Source organism: Canis lupus, chromosome 4, assembly GCF_011100685.1.
Source record: "Canis lupus familiaris isolate Mischka breed German Shepherd chromosome 4, alternate assembly UU_Cfam_GSD_1.0, whole genome shotgun sequence".
Lineage (NCBI taxonomy): Eukaryota > Metazoa > Chordata > Mammalia > Carnivora > Canidae > Canis > Canis lupus.
In genome coordinates, this window is record NC_049225.1 from 45566912 (window position 1) to 45583208 (window position 16297).

Below are 16297 nucleotides of genomic sequence, written 5' to 3' on the forward strand. Positions count from 1 at the left end.
GCCATTAAAGGATTTAGATTAGGAAATGTAATTATCCCATTCCTACCCCAACCTCATATCAAATGGGCTGCAAACCTTTATAGAGAGCTCTAACAGCCCAGGGCACAGCCATCGGTCATTGGAAAGAAACAAGAGAAGAGGGGAAGAAAGCCAATAACATATTCCAATTCACATTTCAGCTAGAGAGAAGGTAGTGAGGAAGAAATAGGAGAGTGGCTCTAACAAGAAATCTTTGTCACCCCCTTCCCTGAATATTAAGGCAAATGGTAAGACTGCAGAGCAAACTGATTTGCTAACCTAACAAGGGGGAGAAAAAAACCACAGAAGTAGGAGATTGCTGGAAAATTCTTGTGGAGAATATTTCCTCACAAGGACATCCTTAAGAGATGTGTTTCTTCCTGATAAGACAAACTGTATCTATGAATTTACTTCTTAAAAATATCTTTATCTTATAAATTTTATCATGCCATCTCTTTCTTAAAAACCTTCAGTTGCTCCCTATTATATGAAAAATGGGTTTAAACCAAACAGCAAAGGCATACCTTGCCCTTGACCATCTTTTTTTAATCTACTATCAAGTACTATCTTCCTCCACTTCTCAATCATGGACCCCAAAGTTTGGTCACAAAGACTATCTTTTTAAAAATAAACCATGGCATGTCTTGTTTCCTGCCCTTTCAGTATTCTCTTTCCTCTCTGTATTTGGGTGAACTACTTAGCTTTAAACCTTTGCATAAGAGAAAAACATCATTCTAAATTATTCCTGCACTCCACCAGGAAGAATTCAGCATGTCTTTTAGTGCTTCTGTACCACCTCTTAAACTTAACGATTCTATGTAATTCTATGAGATTACAATGTAATTTCTGATATCATACTAATTATCTTACAGCTATAATACCTCACTAGGATGTTGAGTTATTTCAGGGTTTATTTAGGCCCAGATTATATTTTTATTTATACTGGGAATGCCTGCGAACAATAAAGCAATCCATTAGTTAGTCTCTTTTCCACAAACGACAAAAAAGACTCAGGTATTCATTGTTTGAACATCCCTACACTTGACCTCGGTCAAGTGAACAGTGGCCAAGATCATGTGATCACGCCTAAAGCAAACACCACCATCTAGTGGCAGTGTATGCAAATTGCAGTATCAAGTTTTAAGACAGGTAACAAACATATTGGAAATTTCTACCTGCAAGCTTGAATTTAAAAATATGACTACATGAAGAGTTAACACCATATGATAACTTCAGTAATATACTCTTATATTTATTATTAACAGATAACTTCAAAGATACTTGCATTGCATTTGATTATTCAGTTTCTCCAGTTATTTTCATTTTAAAATCTATTTATACACTTTACAAGTATACAATTTATTTTACATTAATTATATCTTTATAAAATTGATTTTTAAAAACTCTATTCATAATACAGTACCTTTTCATGTCAAGTCTGCATTTGTTCCTTTAACAAACGAACCTACTACATGCAAAGCAACATATTAGATACTACATAATGAAAAGTTTTCTCTAAGATTAAAAGAGTATAATGTCATCGCATGTGCCCAGCATTTGGAAAACCAAAAATTTCTATAAATTTGCTCATTTATATGTAAAAAATGATTACTGCCCCTTTTAATGATGATCTTTAGGAATATAGTTGCTACTGATCCTAAAGAATCTCATAATCATCAAATAAAAAAATTACACTCAATATAGATTCAGGATTAAGTGTTTTCAGCTGGCATAATATCTAAAGATAATTTCACAAGAATCCTTAGTAACCCTTCTAAATCAGAATAGTTTATCAAACACAATAAGCACTGTTTCATGATCAAATAGAAAATTGATGGTACAACAGTCATCATACTGCTGCTGGACAAACATACATGTCTTTCTTGTACCATTAGAATTCTGTTCCTTTTCCTCTATAGTCTTCTACTATGGGGGTGGGGAGTATATTATGAAAGAAATAACAAAGATGCCCTACACACACTGGTTGCCACTCAGAGTAAGATGTAGTCTATATCTCTATTCAAATACATAATGTAGCTCCAAAGTCAGGCTGCTGAAGGAGATAAGAATTCCTCAAAGTAAAACAATGTGTTTTGAAGATAAGAACTTGCCTACTGAATTGCACCCTGGTCTGAGTTTCACTCTGTATTTGTGAATTGAGAATTCATACGGAGGCCTCTCTGAGTACCTCCACATTTCTCCCTCTTCCTAACTTGTCTGGCAAATCATCACCCGATTATTATCCTAAACCACCCCTGCATACATCACGTTTTTTTGGAAGTTTTTCAACTTCTGACCATCTCCAGAACAAGTTTTAACTGCTTATTGTGACAATCAAGACACCTGGTAATTTGGCCTCTACTTTGTTACACCTTCCCAACAAATGTGCTAAGCTCTCTATTTCACCCATTGACCATTGGTACTATTTACTAATCACCAAATATGCTCTATGGTCCCCCTCTCCCTTTTTTCTGTGCCAGTGCTTCTCAAACTGTAATGTACATACAAATCACTTGGGGATGCATATTCTGATTCATGGAGTCTAGGAAAGCTTAAGATTCCTTATTTCTAGCAAACTTCAAGGTGGTGCCAATGCTGCTGGTCCCAGGACCACATTTTGCACAACAAGGATGTACTCCATATCAAACATATTCAAAAACAAACAAACAAATAAACATATTCATCTACTCCCATTTATACCCCTGACATTTCTGACTTTTAAAATAGTTACTTATTCTTAACGAATCAACTCTGAACCCCTCCCCTTCCTAACATTTGTCCTAGCCTCTCTGGTCCAGGATTTTCAAATTAGAATAGCCAGGGAACTTTTAAAAATTCAGCTGCCATGTCAATTAAGTGAGGACCTCTGGGGTTGGGGCCAAGGCAACAGGATTTTTTTTTTTTTTCTTCAAAACCTCAGGTGATTACAACCTACAGCCAAAGGTGAACACCACTGCTTTTTTGTAGAAGGGACTTTTTTTTTCTTTCCATACCTATAACTCTTTGTACTTGCTTCTGTATTTGAATTAACCGTGAACTATTCCGTATAAATGTCCTATTTCCCTTACTAACATGCAAACTTCTTGAGGACAGAATGTTTGCCATCCTTTGGCAGCCTGAATATCTTACCTCCTAAGCAAGGGCTGTTGAAACAGTCCTTGAGCTCAATTTCCAGATCTATTACATACCATCTTGGGCTTATTTTTTAAGCTCTCTCTGTCTCACTTGTCTTCTCCATAATAATAAGAGCAGCTGTATTGTCAGGTATTTTTAATAAGTGAGATAAAACATATGAAGCACGGACTGAGTGCTGGCTCACAGTATCTACTCAACAAAAGCTAGCCATGATTATTAATTAGCCTTCTTTGCCTCACATTGTATAACATAGCAGTAAGCAGTCAATAATCATTTGCTGGTTGAATAAGTCAATAAATGATGGAGAATAAATCATATGTAATTGCTCTAAAATAAACCCACAGCACCAGCCTTCTACTAAAAAGTTCAAGTTAATGAATGTTAACTTTTTATTGCTTGTAAGTATCTATGCTGCTGAATTCAGATCTAAGAAAAGAAAAGATGGTCTCTACACAATAGAAGAGACTGGACAAAAGGACCAAAAAAAAAAAAAAAAAAACCCTCACCTTTTTTGAAACATTGTCAGTGGCATGTGCCCACTAAAATTCACTAGACTTATTAACATAAATTAAAAGGTTCAATTGAAAATATTCTTCGGAGAATAGTTTTAAAACCCAATCCAAACCTCACCAAGCACCAAATTTCAAAATCTTTAACATGTGCGAAGTATCTGTCCTGTTGTAATGATCTGTGTTTCACTCTCAGTTGGAAGAACAGTGACTTGGCCACTAGAAGTGTAAACATCTCAGCTTTATAGTCATTCTTATGCCAACAGAGCATTTCATCATCATTGAGCAGTAAAGAAGGTAGGTGACTGAAGACGCAAGACATAATACATAATGTGATGGAACAAGTAAAGTCTGTCTATTACCAGTGTGAATAGAGCCCTTTTGTTGGAATTCATCCTGGTGGAATGAATAGCCTCTGTTATGTTTATTGATTACACCCTAACTATTGAGGTAGAGGTGGCTGGAGCTGCCCAGAAACATAGTCAGATGCCATTGTGCGCCTTTCATTTTGGCAAGGCCAGATAATCAGTCAGAAATTCACTCCTAAACTCTAAACACAATGTTCAATATTCTCACATCCCACAAGAAGAAAACCAAGCAGAAAAAGAAATGTCTTAAGTAGCTCCTATCTGAGCCATTTTCATTATCTCTGTGGCTGCCACCCTAGTCCACCCCATACCAGTGGCCTCTGTCCCAAGAGCCACTACCTGGCCACCTGTCTCCACTTTCTTCCTACACAGTCAGTATAATTTTAAAAACGCTTTCTGATCCTGGCACTGTCCCACCCTCCAACATCAAACCCTCTAATGACTGGCAATTGTACTCGGAATAAATTCCAGATTCCTAGGTGGTCATGCTAGACCCAGAATGATCTAGCCTTGCGCATTTGTCCTCCCTCCTTTCATTCCATGGGAGTCACCATAGGGCAGCTGCACAGACTCTCTTCTGCTCCTGCAGACGTCAAACTTACTCTCTTTCTCTGCTCACCTTTTGCTTTTGCACATGCCTGAAGCTCTCTTCCCTTGGATTTTGCAGACCTTTTCCCTCATTTAGTCCTCACTCGCCATCCATTATCCCCTTTGATTTTCTTCATAGCAGTTATCACCATCTGCAAGCACTTTATTAATTTGTTTACTTGTTTAGCATCTGTTCTCACAGAAGCTTATTCACCACTAAAGACCCTTGGCCTCAAGTGGCACTTGACACATTGTAGGGGTTCAATCCATAGTTGTGCTTAAAGAAATGAACCTAGCAACCTTTTTACCTTCATACAAATTATTTTTCACATAACATCCAGTAATATTGGTGTTTTACCCCAAGTCACTGACCTCTCCCCTTCAGTGAAAAAAAACTTCTTTCATTCATAAGTGGGAATGATTTTTTTTTCACCTTTGGTAACACTATAAATTATTATTCATGGTATCTTATGGGTATTGAAAAACTGACTTGTTATTGACAAAACTGAAGAAAACACAGAGGCTTTATGTCTAGTTATCCTTCATTATTACATGTTTGGTGAATCTATCTGGAATCATAGAATATGTGTGGTCTTTTGTGACTGGCTTTTTTTTTTTTTTTTCACTTACCATAATATTTTCCAGTTTCATCTCTGTATTAGCATGGAATCAATATTTCATGTTTTATTGCTGAATAATATTCCACTGAATGGATATACCATTTATTTATACATTTACTTATATATCCATCAGTTGATGGATATTTGGTTTGTCTATACATTTGGCTATTATAAATAATGCTGTGATGAACATGAATCCACCAGTTTTGTATATTTACATACAAGTTTGGTGTAGATGTATGTTTTCATTTATCTTAACTATAGGATAACTTGGGTCACATGATAACTCCATGTTTAGCTTTTTGAGGTACTGGCAAACTGTTTTCTAAAGTGAGTACCCCAAATTACATTCCCACCAGCAATATATTGGATTTCTAATTTCTTAACATCCTCATCAACATTTGTTACTATTTGTCTTTTTAAATATATCCATGATAGAAGGTATGAAGTGGTAATTTATCATGGTTTTGATTTGCATTTCCCAAGGGACTACTGATATTGAGTATCTTTAATATATTTACTGGCCATTTGTCCATGTTCTTTAAAGAAATGTCTGTTGTGATCCTTTGCCCATTCTTTAATGGAACTGTTTTTACTTATATTGAATTTTAAAAGTTTTTTATACATTCTGGATCCAAGTCACTAGATGTTTGATTTGCAAATATGTCTCCTACTCTATAGAGTTTGTTTTTTTTTTTTTTAACTTCCTCAATTGTCTTCTGATGCACAAAAGTTTGAAATTTTGATGATGTCTAATTTATCTGCTTCCTATTTGTCAAACCTAAAAAAAATTGCCTAACCCAAGGTCACTAAGATTTAGTTTTAAGTTTTCTCCTAGAATTTTTACAGATTACTTTTTTTTTTTAAGATTCTATTTATTTATTCATGAGAGACACAGAGAGAGAGGCAGAGACATGGGCCCAGGGAAAAGCAGGCTCCATGCAGGAAGCCTGATGTGGGACTTGATCCCAGAACTCCGGGATCACTCCCTGAGCTGAAGGCAGATGCTCAACCAATGAGCCACCCAGGCATCCCGATTGCTCTTACTTTTAAGTTTATGATTCGGGATCCCTGGGTGGCACAGCGGTTTAGCGCCTGCCTTTGGCCCAGGGCGTGATCCTGGAGACCCGGGATCGAATCTCATGTCGGGCTCCCGGTGCATGGAGACTGCTTCTCCCTCTGCCTGTGTCTCTGCCTCTCTCTCTCTCTGTGACTATCATAAATAAAAAATTAAAAAAAATAAGTTTATGATTCATTCTGAGTTAATTTTTGTGTGTGTTATGTGATCCTTTTGCATGTGACTATCCAGTTGTCTCAGCACTATCTCTTAAAAAGACCATTCTTCCCCCATATAATTGGCCTGCTATCCTAGTAAAAAATCAAATAACTATAAATGTAAGGGTTATTTCTGGAACCTCAATTCTATCCCATTGACCTATATGTCTGTCTTCTTGCCAGTGCCACATTGTTTTGAATATTAAAGTTTTGAAATCAGAAAGTATGAGTTCTTCACTTCTGTTCTTTTTTGAAAATGTTTTGTATATTCTAGGTCCCTTGCAGCTCTACATGAATTTTTGGATCAGTTTGTCAATTTCTGCAAAAAAAAAAAAAAAAAAAAAAAGCTAGCTGCGATTTTGACAGGATTTGTATCAAATCTATGATCAATTTGAGAAATATTGCCATCTTAACAATCTTAGATTTCTAATCAAGGATCATTAAATATCTCTGTTTATTTAGAGCTTTAATTTCTCTCAAGTTTTGTAGTTTTTAGTGTACACATTTTACACTTCATTCGATACATTTATTTTTAATTATTTTATTTTTTTGATGCTCTTATAAGTGGAACTGTTTTCTTAATTTCATTTTCATAGATATATTCAAAATGTAATGCATTAAGCATAAATGATTTAGGCAATTGTCTTGCAGGGGAATATGGCACATGGCTGATTTTATGCAAATTTGTATAATGCCAAGGATAGTTTTCATTTTTAAATTCTACCACTGTACTCCTGTTGTAGTACAAGAAAATTAGGCAACAACTGAAGAAGTTAAATTAAGAATATTTCTCTCTTAGGCAGTAAAATACCAAATGTTTAAAGATGATGCTAAAAATGATCAGGGTTAAACTCTCTTCTTCCTTTTCTTAGGGGCATCTATCTCTCGAAACATGGTCTTATGTTAGGTCCTGACATGCCCAATTTTCCCAATTTTCCTAATAGGATTTCAGCATTAGAAAAGGAAAGACATATTTAAAATGGGACCAAATCCTATAAAAATGTAAAAATAAATTTAACCTTGGAGTATAAATCAAGACAGGTCTATGGACAGGATATTTTGAAGCATAACACATTCTTATTCATACTATATTCAGTGATGCTATTCATTATGATAGTTATGTTTATAATCTTATTGTCCAGAGATATATTTTATATTTTTATTGACTGAAGTATTATACCCTTATAGCTTTAAAAGATTAGAACTGACTCTAGATTTTTATTTTTCATCTTAATTGTTTAATTTAACTTTAACACTTGTGGGGGTGGGGTGGGGTGGAGTGGATTCATTTATTTTTGGTTGATGGTAGCCTTGATACTTTTTTAACATTCAAATGAAAATATATCTGAAAATGAGGATTCTAGCAGTAGTCTGTCCTCTCTGGTCACTGCTTCATGCCTTTTTTCCCTTACCTTATGAAAAGAGAGCCAGGTGTGTTGGGGATATACAGCTGTGTTATTTCTTGAAACAGCTGGTGCCAACTTGTCAAAAGAAAAGCTTTCCTTTCCAAATATGGACAAACCCTGTGTAGGTAGATATAATGTAAGCTATATCCCCACCATTACTGATTCTACTCATTGACAGCTGAGGTGTTTAATATAGCCATCCTCTTTTTAATGCCATTTGAAACTCTTTGAGGATTAGTAAGGTTGTTTGTCTCAAAGGTATTCCTCAGAGAGCAAAGGCCAACCAGCCCTGTAGTCGTGAGGGCTCTGACAAAAACCTAAGTGAGGAAAATGGAGCAGAGAAACCAGCAGATATGTTCTAACCTGCCACAAATAATGATTTTTAAAAAGCCCCAGAAGAATGTGCTTTGCTACTTTACATAATGCTATAATGCATTAACTCATGTAATATGACTAGTGAAAGTTTATTTATTCATTTATTTCTGCCTCAGGCAAATACTGGATAAATGCTCACAATAGCAGGTTAGCAGGTGTTTCAGCTACAGCCATTAGTACCTCCTTGATGTACAGTAACTGTTTGACTGCTTGCTTAGTTCTAGCCCAAGTGGAAATTGTCAAAGCCTTTAGTGATTTGCAGGAAAGAAAACAAGACTTTTATACTGTAGAATTTAGATCAATAGAGGACTTGGATACATTCATGCTCCCATAATTAACTTACAGTTGGTTATGCCATATACATAGTATATGTAATCTATACATCAAGCACTTTTTAATCATTTCACTACCCACTCATTTTCTCATTTGTTTGTTTATTTATTTGTTTATTTGTAGAAATAATCTGAGATGATATTCAACTGCCTCACTAACTGCACCCAGTGCTAATAAATTTTAGATACTTCTACAGAAGCTCATTTTTATTATTTGGTGTAATATACCTTCAGGCTACTGAGCGCATCTATAGGTTTCCTTCTCTCCATGATATGTCATCCGGTGTGCTTAGCAGCTCACTGAACTGAACTGATGTAAATGAGGCTTGAAATGTTAAACACAACTTGTAATATCAAAGGTTTTCATATCAAATAATTTTGTTCCTAGAGAATCCTAGGGAGATTAAGGATGCACATGGCATCTAAAATGTCCACCAGTTACATGAAATATCCCAGCAGTAGATGGATAATTACCAGCTCATGCTAGGAATACAAAGAAAACACAGCCAGTTCATCCTGCCCATGTAAACAGACTGGGGAGTTTTTCTGGGAATTAGGTCCATATAAAACTTATTGAATCCAGAACCAAAAATAACTGCAGACATCTGTCTGTTAGAAGCTTTTATGATCGAGCCTTGAGGTAGTATTTTCCTTACAACTATAGTCGCAACAATTTTCTAAGCCCAGCTGAGAAGCAAAATGTGTAAGGCTGAGCTTTCAAACTAGTCTCTGTCAACTTATCTCAAAACCTTGTGAAATAAGTTTTTCATAACCTGTAATGCTAAACTGATTTTCAGGGCATGTTTATACCGCTGTTTTGCACTCAGTGTGGAAGAATTCCTGACTCGAAGTTATTGGGGGGTAGGTAGTGAGGCCATATGTCAGCCAAACAGACTTGAAAAGAAGGTTTCCTAAACCAACACATGGGGGTTTTCCTAGTTGGTTGGGAATCAAACTGAAATAATTCACCTGAAAGTCACGGCCATTGGAGGCACTGTAGAGAAACAGGTCCTGTTAAGATACGGAATGAGGATGGCTAGTCATCAGCAAAGCATAGAACAGTGGCTCTGAACTGGGGGCATTTTTGCTCCCCAGAAAGGACTTGGCAATATCTGGAGATATTTTTGGTTTTCATAACTAGGGGGTGTCGGGAGTGGGCCGCTGGCATCTGGCAGACTGAGGCCAACATTGCTGCTAAATATCCTTCAATACACAGGACAGCTTGGACAACAAGTTTTCCAGCTCTAAGTGTCAATACTGCCGAGTCTGAGAAATAGAATAGAAGATAGAATATTGAGGCAAATACCTCAATGACTCAGAATAAGTGGAGATTTGGGACTGGATTGTCCAAATAATTATCTTAATTTCTCCACTTGGCTATGTCAATGGAGGACTGGTCTGTGACCAAAAAACAAAGATGCCTTTGCTTGAGTTAATCAGTATAAACATCCAAAGGCTACATAGGTTCCTTCAGAGTGCAGGCCAAGATCAGCCAATCAACTGTATCTGGTTTTAATCCATCACGAGAGGCAATCATTCCCACGGGAAGAGACACAGTGAGGTGACATTTCTGAGGACTAAAGTTACACCAAGGGCCATGATAATTCATTGGTGTTATAACCTCATTCTGGCAAGTACCATTATTTAGGAAAGGTGTATAAAGTGTTGTGAAGACAGAAAATGCTATATAAATGCTAAGTATCATCATTATTGTTACCATCTTTCCGAGGAACTGGTTCTGTGAGTGATGTTACAGTACAAAAACACACACAGGCATCACTCCATACCCATGTGTAGTTTTGCAGAGAGGTTACCATAATGAGTAATTCACATTGTGTCATCTCCTTTGCACTCCGAGTTAAAACAAATTAAATAAAGCTCAATTAGAGAGTGTTTTATGCACTACAAAAATGCAGCTGATTTATATTCTGAGTAAATACAGGTTACTGGAGAAAGAATACTGAAAAAGGCTCCAGAATTATAAAATCAAGAGTGAATTTCTATAACATTAAACACATGGATGTAACAGATAAAATCCCTCTATATATTTTAATTTTTTCAATAGTCTCTTTTTTGGTATTACATTTAAGTCATGATGAATTTTAACATTCCTCCATTTTAGTGAATGTTTGTCATCCTAATATTTTTATGTTACTAGAATTTCTTTTTAATTTTAATTGTGCTAAGAAGAGTCTCTTAACATACTGTGGGGGAAAAAATAAAAGAACAACTAATAACCCAATAAAATCCTTTTTTGAAAGCCTCATAAAATGCTAATTGTAAAGTGATTGCTTAATGTGTAACTGCTGATGTATTTGCAAATTGTTTTTAGGTTTAATTTTGCCATGGTACTTCCTTTCTAAAATGGCTAGCTTGTCTTAGGATTTTGATTCAAGTTTAAACTGTCAAACTGCCAATGGATAGCATAGTAACATTTTGACTCTTGTGCCCAAGGCAGTGTGGAAGATACCTATACAATATGGTACCTGTAATGATTTGATTGTGAGAACCCAGGCAGACATGGTTTATGCTTGCTTGTGTACACTGATTGTATTTTTCTATTAGCTTCTTCCATTTTTATGGAGATACAGAGAAACACCAGGTTGGTCAATTTAATAAATTCCTGCCACTTTTTGCCCACATCAAGTCAAACTCTTTGACCTACCCTCTCATGATTACTTCAGGTATCTTTTCCAGTGCCAGAGACAGGGAGATTTAAGTCAGGGATTTATAGCAGAAGCAAATTAATTTCCAAAAAGAAAGAAAATGTCTTCTTTGTAGATGCTAACAACATCGCATAGTTATACTCTTGTATTTCTATACATGCTAATTTTTCTACTCAGAGCCAAAGTAAGATATGTCCTGGTGCTCAGCATCTGCCTTTTCCTACTTTCCATGTTAGGTCACCCAACAGGCAAACGGAATATTAGTTAGGATACTGGCATCATTGCAGAGTATGCCATCTGAGAAAAAAAATTGAGGGGAGAAGAGGAGAGAGAAGGCTTATATATTTTTGCAATCAAAAAAACTGGAAAGCTATTTTAATTTCCACCTACATGTAAGTTCTGGGTTTAGGTTTTGTTTTCTTTTATTTTGAATTATGTATAGCTGTTGGCAACATAGTCATTCCCTGATTAGAACCACTAAGGTCTGAATCTGTTCCTGCTTCCATCTTCTAACACTCAAACATGACCAAGGAAAAAGTAGAGTCTTTTGGGACTGGCTTATTTCACCTAGCATGATGTTTTTTTTCAAAGTTCAGCTATGTTGATTAGTACTCCGTTCCTTTTTATGGCTTAATTACATTTCATTGTATGGATATGCCATTTTTGATTGCTCATTAGTCAGCTGATGGGCATTTGAATTGTTTCCACTTTCTAGCTACTATTATTTTAAACATTCATGTAGAGTTTTTGTTTGGACATATACCTAGAATTGGATGTTTTATAAAGTATTAATTTATGAATTATTCCAAACTTTCACATTTCCTAAAACACCTTTACTCAACTCTTTGCAAGCATCTTCAACAACAATAAAATTACCTTTTGACTTAACAGTTTTCCAGAGCCCTTTGCTTTTACTTTATTCTAATTTCTTGAAACTAAAGAGATTTTATACTCCATATATAATGATCTCACCAGAAATTTTATTCTAGTCCACAAGCCTCTTTCATGTAACATTTGAACACTTTGTTTTCTTTGCTTGTTTTCCCATTCATATAGAAAGGTCATAGATATGATCTCCAAGATGTAACCACTTAATCTACTGCTGTTGAAAGGTACATTCAAAGATTTATTTACAATAGAATGTAACACTTACAGATGTGAAGTTAAACCACAATAATACTCACTAATTTTGTCTTAAATTTATTTTTTTCCTGGTTTCATCATTGATTTCTGTAAATATGAAAGTTGCTTTGATTGAGATCACACCTGAATAGTGTCTTACCATTAGGTTTTGCAATTGCTGTTTCTCTGACTTGGGCTCTTTGTTCCCAGATATCCATATAGCTGGACCCTTCACTCATTGAATTGTCATTTAATTTCACAGAGGTCATCATATCCTTAGTATCTGTGATAATCTGATATATTTTCTTATTTTATTATTTATCTTACCCACTAGATTGTAACCTTGTAACCTCCATGACAAGCAAGGATTTTGGGATTGTGCTCATGGCTAAAACATAGCATCTAGAAACCATGCTTTGCACTTATAGGCACTCAGTATTAGCTGAATGAATAAAATAGTTGAATAAATTAGCCTACTTCTCAAAAAAAAAATACAGAGAGCTCCCCATGATGTGAGTATAACAAATCAGATATGTTGAATCCCTCTTTGATAATACTTTGGGGAGATAATATTCCCTTTTTACTTTGGTATATATATTAGCTGTTAAAGTCTATCATCTTATTTAACCCTTTATTGTTGTAAAAATATTCACCTACAGAAAACAAAACAAAATGTAAAGCTCAATGATTTATCAGAGTGAGTAGTGATAGAACCACTTTCCTGGTGAAGCAATACTACATTTCCTGGAAGCCTCTCTTGTGCTTCTTTCAATCATAAGTCCTCTATCCTTGTTCAGAGATGATCAATCTCCAGACATTTTTAGTACTCATTTCCCTGTTTGTATTTATGGTTTTCCTACCAAGTATGCTCTAAACACTATGATTTTGCCTATTTTAAATTTTTATTAGTGAAATAATAAAGAATGCATTCTTTTTTTTAAGAATTACTAAATTATCTTTATTTTTTTTAAACTCCATTTTTTTTAAAATTTTTATTTATTTATGATAGTCACACAGAGAGAGAGAGAGAGAGAGAGAGAGGCAGAGACACAGGCAGAAGGAGAAGCAGGCTCCATGCACCGGGAGCCCGTGGGATTCGATCCCGAGTCTCCAGGATCGCGCCCTGGGCCAAAGGCAGCGCTCAACCTCTGCGCCACCCAGGGATCCCAGAATGCATTCTTTTATATCCATCTTGTCATGTGTGACTGTAGTGCACTTATTTCTGTTATATATCATATCACATTTGGTTAATTTACCACTATTTATCCATTCTACTGCTCCTAGACATTTTTGTCACTTTTAGTTTGAAACTAAAACTCTTTTCCTAATTGATTTATAGGAGTTCTCTGTATGTCTTGCTTTATGCCACTCTGTAGCTTAAGTTTTCACATGATTGATCATGTGCTTTAATATCCCAATGATCCTAATATACATGCCATCTAATTACCAATGCTTGTCTTCATATTTATGCCTACTGTTTCTATTAAAAATTTTCCCCTTACACCAAATTTTGTGTTCTAGAAGCGTTATTGAGTTTTTTTCTTCTTTTATTGTTTTATCTTTCATAATTTAAGCTACAAATCATCTAGGATTAATTTTTGTGTATGAAATAGGGAAGTTATTTTTTTTTTATTTTTTATTTTTTTTCTGATGTGAAATTCCAAATGAATCAGCAACATTTGTTGAAAGACCGTACTTATCCAACTCTGTAGTATCAACTTTGGCATAAATCGAGAATGATGGGTGAGACTGGAATTTTTGTTTCATTTCTCAGTTTGTCTATGTTTATAAAAATACTGTTCTGTCTTAATTATTATAGCTTTATAATAAAATCTTGATATTGGGTAGAGTATATACTCTAGCTTTTTTTCCAAACTACACTGGTTATTCTTGGCCCACATGCATTTATCATCAATTTGTCAAGTTACACCAAGCAAAAGAAAAATTTTAAAACATCCACTAAATTTATTCAGGTCATCTTTATCTTCTCTCAAAAATATTTTATAGTTTTATTTGTAGAGTTATGCACAGATTTCATTAGTTTTATTCTTAGGTGGTTTGTTTTTCTGATACTTCTCATAGATGGTACGATTCTATAAAATTCATTGTCCAATTGCTTTGTTTAATTGATGCAGTTAATTTTATATTGATCTTATTAATTCCAGCATTTTTACTTCATCCCTCTTGGACTTTTTATATGGATAATCATGTTGTCTGCAAATTGCTTTATTTCTTGATTCCCAGTCATTAGTCTTTTTTCTTTTTTTCTGGATTTATTAGCTACAGTCTTTAGTGAAATATTGAATAGAAGTTATTTTATTAGACATTCTTGTCTTGTACTCAATCTCAGAGGGAAACCCTATAATATTATACATTAAAGATGATGTTGGGTGTGATTTTTTTTATATTTTTATTTATTTCTTTATTTTTCTTGTGAATAATTTTTAGAAAATCAGGGAAATCTTCCTACTTTGCTTAAATTTTTAGCAGTAGGAATATTATACTTTATTAAAAATTTTCTGTGTCTTTTAGGGAAATTATGTAATAGTTTCTTTTTTTCTGTTAGTATGTTATATTACATTGATTTTCAAATATTAAATAAACCTTGCATTCATGGCATAAGCCTACTTATGATGCATTATTCTTTTTCAAATTGCTGGATTTGGTTTGTTAATAATTTGTATAGGATATTTTCACCTAACTTTGTAAATTATACGGACCATTATTTTTCTTAATGACATTTTCATGTTTTTAGTATCAAGATTATTTGTGTTGGACACATAAATTTTGTTCCACTTTTCAGGGCTTGAATGAGTTTGTTAGGGACCCCCAGGTGGCTCAGCAGTTGAGCTTCTGTCTTTGGCTAAGATCTTGATCCTGAGGTCCTAGGATCTAGTCCCCCATCCGGTTCCCCACAGGAAGCCTGCTTCTCCCTCTGCCTATGTCTCTACCACTCTCTCTCTCTGTGTCTCTCATGAATTAAAAAAAAGAGTTAGATTAGTATCATTTCTTTCTGAAATGTTTGACAGAATTTCCTGGGCATGGTATTTATTTTATTTTCGGAGAAGGGTTTAATTTATGAGTTTATATTTTTTTACTACTTAGAGACAGGTATGCTTACATTTTTAATTTATTCTTATGTAATTCTTTTGTGAATTTGTCTAATCAAAAGGGTTATGTTTATTGCCACAAAGTTGTCATAATCTCTAATTATTTTTTAATATCTGTAGCTTTGTAGTATTGATTCATTTTTTATTCCTGAAATTGTTTATTTGTGCCTTGTTTCTTTTCTTGTTTTTTTTTTTTTTTGCTTTAGTCCAAATAGAAGTTTATCAATTTTATGACTTTTCAAAGACAGAACTTTCAGCATTGTTTATTTTTTACTAATTTGGTTTTGTTCATTTTTTTCATTGTTCTACTTTATAGTCAATTAGCAATTATTTTTTAAATGCTGGAAAGGCTATTTTCAGCATGCTTCCATTTATATTTTAATTTTCTTTCTTCTTTCTTTTCTTTCTTTCTTTCTTTTTTAGAGAGGGAGGGAAAGAGAGAAAGAGAGGTGGGAGAGGGGCCACAGGAGAGAGAGAATCCTAAGTAGGCTCGATGACCAGCACAGAGCCCAACCCCAGGCTCCATCTCATAAGCCTGAGATCATGACCTTAGCTAAAATCAAGAGTTGGACGCTTAACTGACTGAGCCACCCAGGCACACTAGTATGCTTCCATTTCTGATAAATACATTTAATGTCATTACCATCTAATAATGGTTTTTGCTGCAGCTTACACATTTTTCAATATAGAATTTTCATTATCAATCAATTCAAAATGCTTAATGCTGTTACTGTTTTTTTTTTCTTTAGCGTGAATGGATTGTCTATAAGAGT

General features: G+C 34.8%; 1 protein-coding gene across 7 annotated transcripts in view; it reads right to left on the bottom strand.

Moving 5' to 3' along the window:
* LOC119863952 (teneurin-2-like) overlaps positions 1-16297 on the bottom strand; it is a 664488-nt gene that overhangs the window by 380461 nt on the left and 267730 nt on the right. The gene's annotated exons all lie outside the window — the stretch shown is intronic.